Here is a 13,513-nt window from a genome sequence, read left to right as displayed (position 1 = left end):
GGAATTACAGGCGCGGACCACTGTGCCCAGCAGAATTCTTACATCTTTTACTCAAAGAGAACTATGAAACACCTCATAAATAAGATAAAAAGTGAGAGGCAGAGTCCCTTTTTGTAGAACAAAAGCTTACAGAAAATCATGGCAGACTCATGATCTTTTTTTTCTCACCAATTGAAGAGAATGGTGTCTTTGTCTTGTATTAGTGGAGTGTGGTTAAAAGTAAGAAAAAACATCACATACTCTAATGTATTGAAGTCAGATCTTTTCCTGAAGAGGCAAAGTTGTCCTAAGTATGTCTATGAGGGCCAAGAGGCTGTCCAATAGAACCTTCTGGGATGACGGAAATGTTCTTTATGTGTATAATACAGTAGCCACTGGCTGCATACAGCTATTGAGCATTTGAAATGTGACTGGTGTAAGCGGGGAACTGGATTTCAGATTTCATTTATTTAAAATTAGCAGCCAGGCACAATGGCTCACTCCTGTGATCCCACACTTTGGGAGGCTGATGAAAGTGGATCATTTGAGGTCAGGAATTTGAGACCAGCCTGGCCAACACGGTGAAAGCTCACCTCTACTAAAAATACAAAAATTAGCCAGAGGTGGTTGTGCACGCTTGTAGTCCCAGCTACTCGGGAGGCCGAGACGGAAGCATCACCGGAACCAGGAGGCTGAGGTTGCAGTGAGCCAGGATTGCGCCACTGCACTCCAGTCTGGTGTCAGAGTGAGACTCTGTCTCAAATAAAAGATGGAAATAATAGACACTGATGTCTCCAAAAGGGGAGAGGGTGGAAGGGAAGTGAGGGCTGAGAAATTACCTATTGAGTTCAATGTTCACTATTTATTTTACTTATTTATTTTTCGAGATGGGTATACTAGAATCGAAAACTTCATCAATATGCAATATATTTATGTAACAATCCTACATGTGTACCACCCTGATTCTAAAATAATAATAAGGCCAGGCGCAGTGGCTCCCGCCTATAATCCCAGCACTTTGGGAGGCCGAGGAGGGTGGATCACTTGAGGCCAGGAGTTCAACACCAGCCTGGCCAACATGGTAAAACTGTCTCTACCAAAAAATACAAAAAATTAGCTGGGCATGGTGGTATGCACCTGTAATCCCAGCTACTTGGGAGGCCGAGGCAGGAAAATCGCTTGAACCTGGGAGTCAAAGGTTGCAGTGAGCCCGAGATGGCAGCCACTGCACTCCAGCCTGGCAACAGAGCAAGACTCCGACTCAAAAATAAAGAAATAATGAAATAATAATAATTTTAAAAAGACAGTAAGCTGAGTGTGATGGTTCATGCCTGTAATCCCAGCACTTTGGGAAGCCAGAGTAAGAGGATCACTTGAGGCCAACCAAGAGGTTGAGACCAGCCTGAGCAACATGGTGAGACACCCGTCTCCACAAAAAAAATTAAAAGTTAGCCGAGCTTGGTAACACAAAACTGTAGTCCCAGCTACTCAGGAGGCTAAGGCAGGAGGATCACTTGAGCCCATGAGTTTGAGGCTGTAGTGAGCTATGTTGGTACCACTGCACGCCAACCTGGGTGACAGAGTGAGACCCTGTCTCAAAAAACAAACCAACAAAAACCCAGGCTCTGCCAGTTCCGAGCTATGTGACCTCACCTTCATGTCTTTGGTAGGAAAATGAAAATGATTGCTTTTCAGGACTGTTTGGAAGACGAGGTAATATTACTCCCAGCAGCTTCACCACCTGTTCACATCTAGAGGTGCGAGCTCAACGAATAGTTGCTATTAGGTGTTAAGATAATCAGTTGCCTGATTAAAGATGAAATATTCTTAGGAATTATGCCATTATTGTCCATTTCCCTCTTAATAAAATATATTAGAAAAATAGTGAATATGGGCCCGGCGTGGGTGGCTCACATCTGTAATCCCAGCACTTTGGGAGGCCAAGGCTGGAGGATCACTTGAGGTCAGGAGTTCAACACCAGCGTGGCCACCATGATGAAACCCAGTCTCCACTAAAAATACAAAAATTAGCCAGACATCGTGGCAGGCGCCTGTAGTCCCAGCTAGTCGGGAGGCTAAGGCAGGAGAATCGCTTGAACCCTGGAGGCAGAGGTTGCAGTGAGCCAAGATCAAGCCACTGCACTCCAGCCTGGGTGACAGAGTGAGACTCTGTCTAGGAAAAACAAAAGAGACCAATTATTCATTGATGTTATAGAATAATACAATAGCAGTTCTTAATATTTTAGTACATTTATTAGATTCCTACATTTTAAGGACATTTCACTACAAGTTACAAAAGAAATTTAGCTGGGCGCGGTGGCTCACACCTGTAATCCCAGCACTTTGGGAGGCCGAGGCAGGCGGATCACAAGGTCAAGAGATCGAGACCGGCCGGGTGCGGTGGCTCAAGCCTGTAATCCCAGCACTTTGGGAGGCCGATTCGGGTGGATCACGAGGTCAAGAGATCGAGACCATCCTGGTCAACATGGTGAAACCCCGTCTCTACTAAAAATACAAAAAATTAGCTGGGCATGGTGGCGCGTGCCTGTAATCCCAGCTACTCAGGAGGCTGAGGCAGGAGAATTGCCTGAACCCAGGAGGCGGAGGTTGCAGTGAGCCGAGATCGTGCCATTGCACTCCAGCCTGGGTAACAAGAGTGAAACTCCGTCTCAAAAAAAAAAAAAAGAGAGATCGAGACCATCCTGGCCAACATGGTGAAACCCCATCTCTACTAAACATACAAAAATGAGCTGGGCGTGGTGGCATACGCCTGTAGTCCCAGCTACTCGGGAGACTGAGGCAAGAGAATTGCTTGAACTCGGGAGGCAGAGGTTGCAGGGAGCCAAGATCGTGCCACTGCACTCCAGCCTGGCGCCTGGCGACAGAGCAAAACTCTGTCTCAAAAAGAAAAAGAAAGAAAAGAAATTTAAAGTGGGGCTGGGTGCAGTGGCTCACACCTGTAATCCCAGCACTTTAGGAGGCCAAGGCAGGTGGATCACCTGAGGTCAGGAGACTCCGTCTCAAAAAAAAAAAAAAAAAGAAAGAAAGAAATTTAAAGTTGTGTTTCTATAGTACAACATTGACTTTTTTTTCCCCTTGAGATAGGGTCTCCTTGTGCCTTGCAGGATGGAGTGCAGGGACATGATCATGGCTCATTGCAGCCTCAACCTCCCAGGTTCAAGCAGTACTCTCACCTTGGCCTCCCAAGGTGGTTGGATTACTTGTGTAAGCCACCATGCTTGGTTACAACTGACTTGTTCTGTGTGACAAATTTCCCTGTAAGGGTCTCTATAAGGCTCTCATGCAAAGGAACAGGCTGAGGAGGAACCCGCTGTGGGCCCCCAAATCAGAACAGGACTGCCTGAATCAGCACAGGCCATCCCTGCCCCCCTGCCCTATCCTCCTGAAAGGGCCCAGAAAAGCTCCCAGCATTGACAGCCTATCAACATCCTTGGCAGAAGTGAAAATTCTCAGCGCACGCTGAAGAAAACTGCTGCTCTTTAAATTTTTTTTTTTTTTTTTTTAGAAAAAGTCACACTCTGTTGCCAGGCTGGAGTGCAGTGGCGAGATCTTGGCTCACTGCAACCTCCGTCTCCCAGGTTCAAGCGATTCTCCTTCCTCAGCCTCCCAAGAAGCTAAAACTACAGGCACACACCACAATGCCCAGCTAATTTTTGTAGTTTTAGTAATACAGGGTTTCACCATGTTGGCCAGGATGGTCTCAATCTCTTGACCTCATGATCCACCCACCTCGGCCTCCCAAAGTGCTGGGATTACTGGCATGAGCCACTGAGCCAGCCTTAAATTTTTAACTTATTTTATATCTTTTTTTTTTTTTTGGTAGACATGGGGTCTCACTATGTTGCCCAGGCTGATCTGGAACACCTGGCCTCAAGTAGTCCTCCCACCTTGGCCTCCCAAAGTGCTGGGATTATTGGCATAAGCCACCACGCCTTGCCCTAAAACTACTGTTCATGTTGTTGCAATGTGGTTTCTTACTGAAAGTCATGCATCAAAATTAAAAAAACACATACACACATTTTACTTTTCTACCACATTTACCTTCTTACTTTAAGCACCACCTATGGGTACTGAATTAAGGAGCTGCAACTGGGCCAGGAACTGTGGTTCATGCCTGTAATCCCAGCATTTTGGGAGGCTGAGGTAGGGGGATCGCTTGAGATCAGGAGTTCAAGACCAGCCTGGCCAACATGGTGAAACCCAATCTCTACTAAAAATACAAAAATTAGCAGGGCGTGGTGGCGGGCACCTGTAATCCCAGCTACTCAGGAGGCTGATGCAGGAGAATTGCTTGAACCCGGGAGGTGGTGATTGCAGTGAGCCAGGATCGTGCCATTGTGCTCCAGCCTGGGCAACAAAAGCAAAACTCCATCTCAAAATAAATAAATAAAATAAACAAATAAATAAAGAGTTGCAGCTGGGTTGGGCACAGTTGCTCACACCTGTAATCCCAGCACTTTGGGATGCCCAAGTGGGAGGACTGCTTGAGCTTATTAGTTGGAGATCAGTATGGGCAACATAGTGAGAACTTATCTCTGCAAAATACATATATATATATATATATATATATATATATATATAGAGAGAGAGAGAGAGAGAGAGAGAGAGAGAGAGAGATGGAGTCTAGGTCAGTTGCCCAGGCTGGAGTGCAGTGGCGCAATTCAGCTCACTGCAACCTCTGCCTTCAGGGTTCAAGCGATTCTCCTGCCTCAGCCTCCCCAGCAGCTGGGATTACAGGCACCTGCCACCATGCCATATTTTTGTATTCTTAGTAGAGACAGGGTTTCACTGTGTTGGCCAGGCTGGTCTTGAACTCCTGAGCTCGTCATCCCCCTCTTCCCCATTCTCCCCGCTGACCTTGGCCTCCCAAACTGTTGGGATTACAATGTGAGCCACTTTGCCCAGTTAAAAAATTTTAAATTTAAAAAAGAAAATGGTTACAATCTTGATGTGAGGTTTGATACATTACGCTTACTTAGGCTAACAACCCATACCGAAATAAGTCTGACGTTTTTATGTTAATTTTTGCTTAAGAATTTGGATAAACAAAATACCCATGAAAAACATCCCAAAACAGCACACTCCCTATGAACACGTGGCTCCCTCTTGTGGTCAACTCGAGCCTCACGTGCACAGCCCAGGGGCTTTCTGCCCAACCTCACCCATTGCCCCCCAAATTATTATGCAGCTACATAAATTACTGTGAGATTCACTGAATACAGTCCCGCAGCAGCGTTCCATCCACTGGGACTTGCTTCAGTCGTTCACCTTCACAGGGAGGTGAGAATTTTCCACTGCAACTTAAAATTTGCCCAGAATAAAGGCCACTTAAACGAAGTGATTATTTGGCATCCTCCAATTACACATGACCTCATCTGCCAACTTAAACGCAATATATATATATGTCCATATCACTTCAAAAATAAGCATTATTAGGCCGGGCACAGTGGCTCACGCCTGTAATCCCAGCACTTTGGGAGGCCAAGGGTGGGTGGATCCCTTGAGATCTACTCGGGAGGCTGAGGCAGGACAATCACTTGAACCTGGGAGGAGGAGGTTGCAGTGAGGCAAGATCATGCCACTGCACTCCAGCCTGAGCTACAAGAGTGAAACTCTGCCTCAAAAATAAATAAATAAATAAATAAATAAAATACAATTAATAGAGATGGGGGGGTCTCCCTATATTGCTCTGGCTGGTCTTGAACTCCTGGCCTCCCGCCCCAGCCTCTCAAAATGCTGGGATTGCAGGCATGAGCCACCCTCCCCAGCCAGGAGAAGCTGATTTTAATGGAAGTTCCAAATGCTTAAACATTTTTAAATTCACATATTTGCCAAATCCTTCTTTTACACAGTGAAGTAGAAAACGTGAACATTTATTTAACAATGAACCTGGGCCAGGCGAGGTGGCTCACGCCTGTAATTCCAGCACTTTGGGAGGCTGAGGCGGGTGGATCACGAGGTCAGGAGTTCAAGACCAGCCTGGCCAAGAAGGTGAAACCCCTGTCTCTACTAAAATACAAAAATTAGCTGGGTGTGGTGGTGGCTGCCTGAAATCCCAGCTACTTGGGAGGCTGAGGCAGGAATTGCTTGAGCCCAGGAGGCAGAGGTTGCAGTGAGCCCAGATCATGCTACTGCACTCCAACCTGGGCTACAGAGTAAGACCCTATGTCAAAAAAAAAAAAAAAAAAAATTACTTAACCTACTTCTCCCACTTTCCCAAAGGCACCACAATACAAAGCTAAAAAGAGCTGTTTTCCCAAGGTCCCAAGGCTGCATTCTCAATTTTTAGATGAATGAAGACATGGAACAAAGCACCTGCATTGAAAACAACCAAACTCCCCTCTTTTCTCAGCTCACCCTCACATAATAGGTTTTCCTCAACAAGTATGGAGTCATCAAGTCTTGGAAGCTGGGGATGTGAAAAGAAATAGCACTTTCTGGGCTACAGGTGTGGTGGCTTACACCTGTAATCCCAGAACTTTGGGAGGCTGAGGCAGGCAGATTACTTGAGCCCTGGAGTTGGAGACCAGCCTCAGCAACACAGTGAGACCCCGTCCCTATAAAAAAAAATTTAAATTAGCTGGGTGTGGTGGTGCGTGTCTGTAGTCCCAGCTACTCAGGGGGCTAAGGTAGGAGGATCACTTGAAACTAGGAGGGGAGGCTGCAGTGAGCTATGACTGCACCACTGTACTCCAACCTGAGCAACAGAACAAGACCCTTTCTAAAAAAATAGAAAGAAGCCAGGTGCAGTGGCTCACACCAGTAATCACAACGCTTTGGGAAACCAAACCGGGAGTATCACCTGATGTCAGGAGTTCGAGACCAGCCTGACCAGCATGGTAAAACCCCATCTCTACCATAAATACAAAATTAGCCAGGTATAGTGGTGCAAGCCTGTAATCCCAGCTACTTTGGAGGCTGTGGCAAGAGAATCGCTTGAACCCGGGAGGTGGAGGTTGCGATGAGCCAAGATCTTACCATTGCAATGAAGCCTGAGCAACAAGAGCAAAACTCTATCTCAAATACATAAATAAAAAACAGAAGCTGGGCGCGGTGGCTCAAGCCTGTAATCCCAGCACTTTGGGAGGCCGAGGCGGGTGGATCACAAGGTCGAGAGATCGAGACCATCCTGGTCAACATGGTGAAACCCCGTCTCTACTAAAAATACAAAAAACTAGCTGGGCGTGGTGGCGCGTGCCTGTAATCCCAGCTACTCAGGAGGCTGAGGCAGGAGAATTGCCTGAGCCCAGGAGGCGGAGGTTGCGGTGAGCGGAGATCGCGCCATTGCACTCCAGCCTGGGTAACAAGAGCGAAACTCCATCTCAAAAAAAAAAAACAAACAAAAAAAACAGAAACCAAAAACCCGAGAAACAGTGCTTTTGCTACATGGAGTCATAAGTATGTACCTATGTTCTCGATATAATATCCCTTTAGATGTCCTACAAAGACCTAGATGTTTCCAGGCATCTGAGAACTCCGCCGAAAAGAGGCAGGCATACAATTTACCAGGAGCATAGATACCTTTCTCCAAGTCACTGAAAATAAGCTGCAGTGGAGTGCTGGTAAATCCAAGTATAATATAAGATAAGCTGGCTTGGCACAGTGGCTCACACCTGTAATCCTAGCAATTTGGAAGGCTGAGGTGGGTTGATCACCTGAGGTCAGGAGTTCGAGATCAGCCTGGCCAACATGGTGAAACCCTGTCTCTACTAAAAATACAAAAATTAGCCGGCATGGTGGCAGGCGCCTGTAGTTCCAGTTATTCAGGAGGCAAAGGCAAGAGAATCACTTGAACCTGGGAGGCAGAGGTTGCAGTGAGCCAAGATCATTGCACTCCAGCCTGGGCAACACAGCAAGACTCTGTCTCAAAATAAAACAAAGCAAAACAACAGAGCCTGCTTAGCAATCCTCAAATTACTGATTTTTTTTTTCCTCACAGCAGAATCAGAACTCTTTGTGGGGTTTTGGGGAGTGTTTTTGAGACAGGGTCTCGCTCTGTCACTCAGGCTGGAGTGCAGTGGTGCAATCATGGTTCACTGCAGCCTGGATCTCCCAGCCCCAAGTGATCCTCCCTCAAACTCCGGCATAGCTGGAACTACAGATGCAAGCCACCATGCTAATTGTTTGTATTTTCGTAGAGATGGTCTTGCTGTGTTGTCCAGACTGGCCTAGAACTCCTGAGCTCAAGTGACCCACCTGTCTCTGCCTCCCAACATGCTGGAATTCCAGGTGTGAGCCACTATGCAAGACCCAGAATCGGAACTCTTAAGAGGCAGACAGGGAAAAAGAAAACAGGTTAGTTTACCACCTTAATAAAACTAAAAGCAGGCCAGGAGCAGTGGCACTCATGTCTGTAATCTCAGCACTTTAGGAGGCTGAGGCAGCAGCAGCCTGGGCAACCTATTGAGACCCCATCTCAATTTAAAAATTTTATATATATATATATATATATATATATATATATATATATATATATATCTCAGAAATAATATATATATATCAGAAATAATAACGTGTCTCTGTGTGTGTGTGTGTGTGTGTGTGTGTGTGTGTGTGTGTGTATAGCCAGGTGAGGTGGCTCACACCTCTAATCCCAGCACTTTGGGAGGCTGAGGCGGGTGATCACTTGAGGTCAGGAGTTCGAGTCTAGCTGGTCAACATGGTGAAACCCCGTCTCTACTAAAAACACAAAAATTAACTGGGCATGGTGGGGCACTGCTCGGGAGGCTGAGGCACGAGAATTGCTTGAAGCCAAGAGGCGGAGGTTGCAGTGAGCCCATATCACACCACTGCACTCCAGCCCGGTGACAGAATAAGACCCTGTCTAAAACAAAACAAAATAAGAAAGCATCACGTTCAAGGACTTCTCAGACACAACAGGCCACCTGGAACATGCCCTCCCAACTCAACCAAAACACTTCGTTAAAAGTCTTGATATACCTCAAAAAGCAAGACCACTGATTGCAGAAAAAAGAAAAAATTATCCTATGAAATTTACCATTCCTAAAACAAGCACCTTTGAAGATCTTTTCTGAATGTTTTTCATACATACTATAGGTCTCAATGAATGGTTTGCCAATGAAAGTAATCAGATTTTTTTTTTTTTTTTTTTTTTTTTGAGACAGAGTTTTACTCTTGTTGCCCAGGCTGGAGTGCAATGAATGGCCCAATCTTGGCTCACTGCAACCTCCACCTCCCTGGTTCAAACAGTTCTCATGCCTCAGCCTCCCGAGTAGCTGGGATTATAGGCGTGTGCCACCACATCTGGCTAATTTTGTATTTTTAGTAGAGATGGGGTTTCACCGGTCTTGAACTCCTGACCTCAAGTGATCCACACACCTTGGCCTTCCAAAATGCTGGGGTTACATGCACCAACTGGCCATCATCAGCTGTTTTTTTTTTTTTTTTTTTTTTTTTAAAAGACAGGGTCTCCCTATGTTGCCCAGGCTGGAGTGCAGTGGCTATTCACAGGTGCAATCCCACTACTGATCAGCACTGGAGTTTCGACCTGCTCCATTTCCGACCTGGGCTGGTTCACCCCTCCTTAGGCAACCTGGTGGTCCCCTGCTCCCGGGAGCTCACCATATTGATGCCAAACTTTGTGTGGACACCCGACTGGCATAGTGCACTACAGCCCAGAAATCCTGAGCTCAAGTGATCCTCCCACCTCAGTCTCCCAAGTAGCTGGGACTACAAGTATGCGCCACCATGCCCGGTGTCAGCTGTTTTTAAAATTGATCTGATTAATGAAAGTTTTTGTTTATGAACTGGGTCTCTGTCACCCATGCTAGAGTGCAGTGGTGTGATCATAGCTCACTGCAGCCTCAGGCTCCTGTGCTCCAGGGATCTTCTTGCCTCACCCATCTGTGTAGCTGGGACAACTGGCATATACCACCATGCCCAGCTATGTTTTTTATTTTTTTATTTTTTGAGATGAGGTTTCACCAGGTTGGCCAGGCTGGGCTCAAACTTCTGACCTCAGGTGATCCACCCGTCTCAGCCTCCCAAAGTGCTGGGATTACAGGCATGAGCTATCAAGCCCTGCCAACAAGTTTAGATAAAAATAAAATGTTTGGAGAAAAAAAGAGAGAACATTCTGGAAACAAACAAGAGCCAGGTAGAAGCAGCCATTAAGCTCATTTAATAAGAATCAAATCTTAGGTTTCTCATTCTGAGTTTTTATGTTGAATATAAATATATATAATATCCCGCTGCCCCTATGTTGAATATATTATCCATTGAACAGGGTGTGTTTCAAAACTTGGACCACTCACTGTTGTTGAAGGCAGCAGTTTCCATGTCTGAGTTCATACATACTGTTCAGGTAATTGTATTTAAAAAAATTTTAAGGCAAAGGGTCTCACTATATTGTCTAGGCTGGTCTCAAACTCCTAGCTTCAAATGATCCTCCTGCCTCGGTTCCCCAAAGTATTGGGGTTACAAGCATGAACCACTGTGCCTGATCCTTTTTTTTTCTTTTTCGAGACAGGGTCTCACTTTGTCACCAGGCTGGATTACAGTGGCTTCATCATGGCTCACTCACTGCAGCCTCGACTTCCCAGGCTCAAGTGATCATCCCACCTCAGCCCCCTGAGTAGTTGGGACTACAGGCATATGCCACCACACCCTGAGTTCAAGTGATCCTCATGCCTAGGCCTCCTGAAATGCTGGGATGACAAGCATGAGCCACTGAGCCCAGACTCAGTAATTTTTTTTTTTTTTACTTTTTTTTTTTTTTTTTTAAAGACGGGGTTTCGGCCAGGCGCGGTGGCTCAGCCTGTAATCCCAGCACTTTGGGAGGCCGAGGCGGGTGGATCACGAGGTTGAGAGATTGAGACCATCCTGGTCAACACAGTGAAACCCCGTCTCTACTAAAAATACAAAAAACTAGCTGGGCGTGGTGGCGCGTGCCTGTAATCCCAGGTACTTAGGAGGCTGAGGCAGGAGAATTGCCTGAGCCCAGGAGGCGGAGGTTGCGGTGAGCCGAGATCGCGCCATTGCACTCCAGCCTGGGTAACGAGAGCGAAACTCCGTCTCAAAAAAAAAAAAAAGACGGGGTTTCACCATTTTGGTCAGGCTGGTCTTGAACTCCCAACTTCAGGTGATCCACCCACCTTGGCCTCCAAAGTGCTTGGATTACAGGCATGAGCCAACATGCCCGGCCACCTCAGTAATTCTTAATTCTATTTCTTCTGCTTGAAAAGTTTAAAGAAGGTAACTTTAAAAATTAGCTATGTAGGCCAGGCGCAGTGGCTTACACCTGTAATCCCAGCACTTTGGGAGGCCGAGGTGGGTGGATCACCTGAGGTCAGGAGTTTGAGACCAGCCTGGCCAATATGGTTAAACCCTGTCTTTAATAAAAATGCAAAAATTAGTCGGGCGTGGTGTCGGGCACCTGTAATTCCAGCTACTCAAGAGGGTGAGGCAGAATGGCTTGAACCCCAGAGGCAGAGGTGGCAGTGAGCCGAGACTGCACCATTGCACTCCAGCCTGGGCAACAGAGACTTCATCTCAAGAAAAGGAAAAAAAGGACGATTTCCAAATGTGAACAACCAAGTCCAAGATTATATGCCATGGGTTGTTTCTAAATTTAACATGATTGTGCTGTTCAACCCTAAGAGTAGAACCCAGAAAGGCAAAAAGGAAAATGCATACAACTGCAGTTTGTTTTTTTAAGATGGAGTTTTGCTCGTTGCCTAGGTTGGAGTGCTGTGGTGCTCGGCGCACTGCAACCTCCACCTTCTGGGTTCAAGGAATTCTCCTACCTCAGCCTCCTGAATAGCTGAGATTACAGGTGCATGCCACCATGCCCAGCATGCACACCTTATTTTAATGTCACCATATGAAAGCATTTCAGGCTGGGCATGGTGGCTCAAACTTGTAATCTTAGCACTTTGGGGGCTGAGACAGGAGGACTGCTTGAGGCCAGAAGCCTAAGCAACAAAGTGAGACTTCGTCTTTACAAAAAAAAAAAACCTCTATAAAAAAATTAATATGTATCACTTGATGCCTAATAGGGAATTCTGTACTTTTTGCAATTGAACATTTATTTACTTGCAATCTACAAAACAAATAAAAGTTAGCAAATCATGGAAACTTTGATCGCAAAGGAGTAAACTTTTTGAGTGTCCCAAGTGAATAAATTTCGTTAATTTTTATTTTACTTTTTTTGAGACAGAGTCTCACTCTGTCACCAGGCGCTAGGCTGGAGTGTGGTGGCACAATCTCGGCTCACCGCAACCGCCACCTCCCGGGTTCAAGAAATTCTCCTGCCTCAGCCTCCCAAGTAGCTGGGACTATAGGCCCACGCCACCACGCCCAGCTAATTTTTGTATTTTTAGTAGAGACAGGTTTCACCATGTCAGCCAGGATGGTCTCGATCTCTTGACCTTGTGATCCACCTGTCTCGGCCTCCCAAAGTGCTGGGATTACAGGCTTGAGCCACGGCGCCGGGCCTCATGTTTTTTAAAAAAAGGAAGGCCAGGTGAAGTGGCTCATGCTTGTAATCCTGGCACTTTTGGGAGGCGTGTGTATCATAAGGTCAGGAGTTCAAGACCAGTCTGGCCAACATGGTGAAACCCTTTCTCTACTAAAAATACAAAAATTAGCTGGGCGTGGTGGCACACGCCTGTAGTCCCAGCTACTCAGGAGGCTGAGGCAGGAGAATCACTTGAACCTGGAATGCAGGAGGTTGCTGTGAGCTGAGATCACACCATTGCATGCCGGCCTGGTGATAGGGTAAGCCTCCATCTCAAAAAAAAAAAAAAGAAAAAAAAAAGTAAAGGGAAGGCTTGACGAGAAAACAGTTCCTATTTTAAAACATTTAAAAGTGTCCTCAATTCACAATCAATTACAGTGACACCAAAAGGGCATGGCTGTTTGTCAGGGTTTTAATTGCTCCAATAAGACAGTGTTACTTAGACTGGATGGAGATGGTTTGTATTTCAAGAACTTTTTTTTTTTTTTCATTTTTTCTCAAAAACTTTTTCTTTGGGACTCTGAGCACCAACCCAAAGGATCACAAGGCACGATTTCATTGTTTCCTGGGAGCAGAATTAGAGCTGAGTTCCAGTCTAGCTTTATGTATTTTTTCAAGCTCTGTTTCTAATCTTGTGCATCAACAACCTACTTTGGTGTTTAAAAAAAAAAAAGGATTAGGGGGTGGGGCACAGTGGCTCATGCCTGTAATTCTAGCACCTTGGGAGGCCAAGGTGGGTGGATCACGTGAGGTTAGGAGTTCAAGACCAGCTGGCCAACATGGCAAAACCCTATCTCTAACAAAAAACAGAAAAAAATGAGCTGGGCGTGCTGGCTCGTTCCTGTAGTCCCAGCTGCTCGAGAGGCTGAAACAGAATTGTCTGAACCTGGGAGGCAGAGGTTGCAGTGAGCTGAGATCAAGCCATTGCATTCCAGCCTGGGCAACAAGAGAAAAACTCTGTCTCAAAAAAAAAAATGTATTAGGGTCTCAGTGTGGTGGCTCATACCTGTGACTCCAGCACTTTGGAAGGTTGAG

The sequence above is a fragment of the Saimiri boliviensis genome, chromosome 20 (assembly GCF_048565385.1).
Source record: "Saimiri boliviensis isolate mSaiBol1 chromosome 20, mSaiBol1.pri, whole genome shotgun sequence".
NCBI classification, from domain to species: Eukaryota; Metazoa; Chordata; class Mammalia; order Primates; family Cebidae; genus Saimiri; species Saimiri boliviensis.
The sequence above is the reverse complement of the archived record's forward strand: the minus strand, read 5'-3'. Positions refer to the sequence as shown.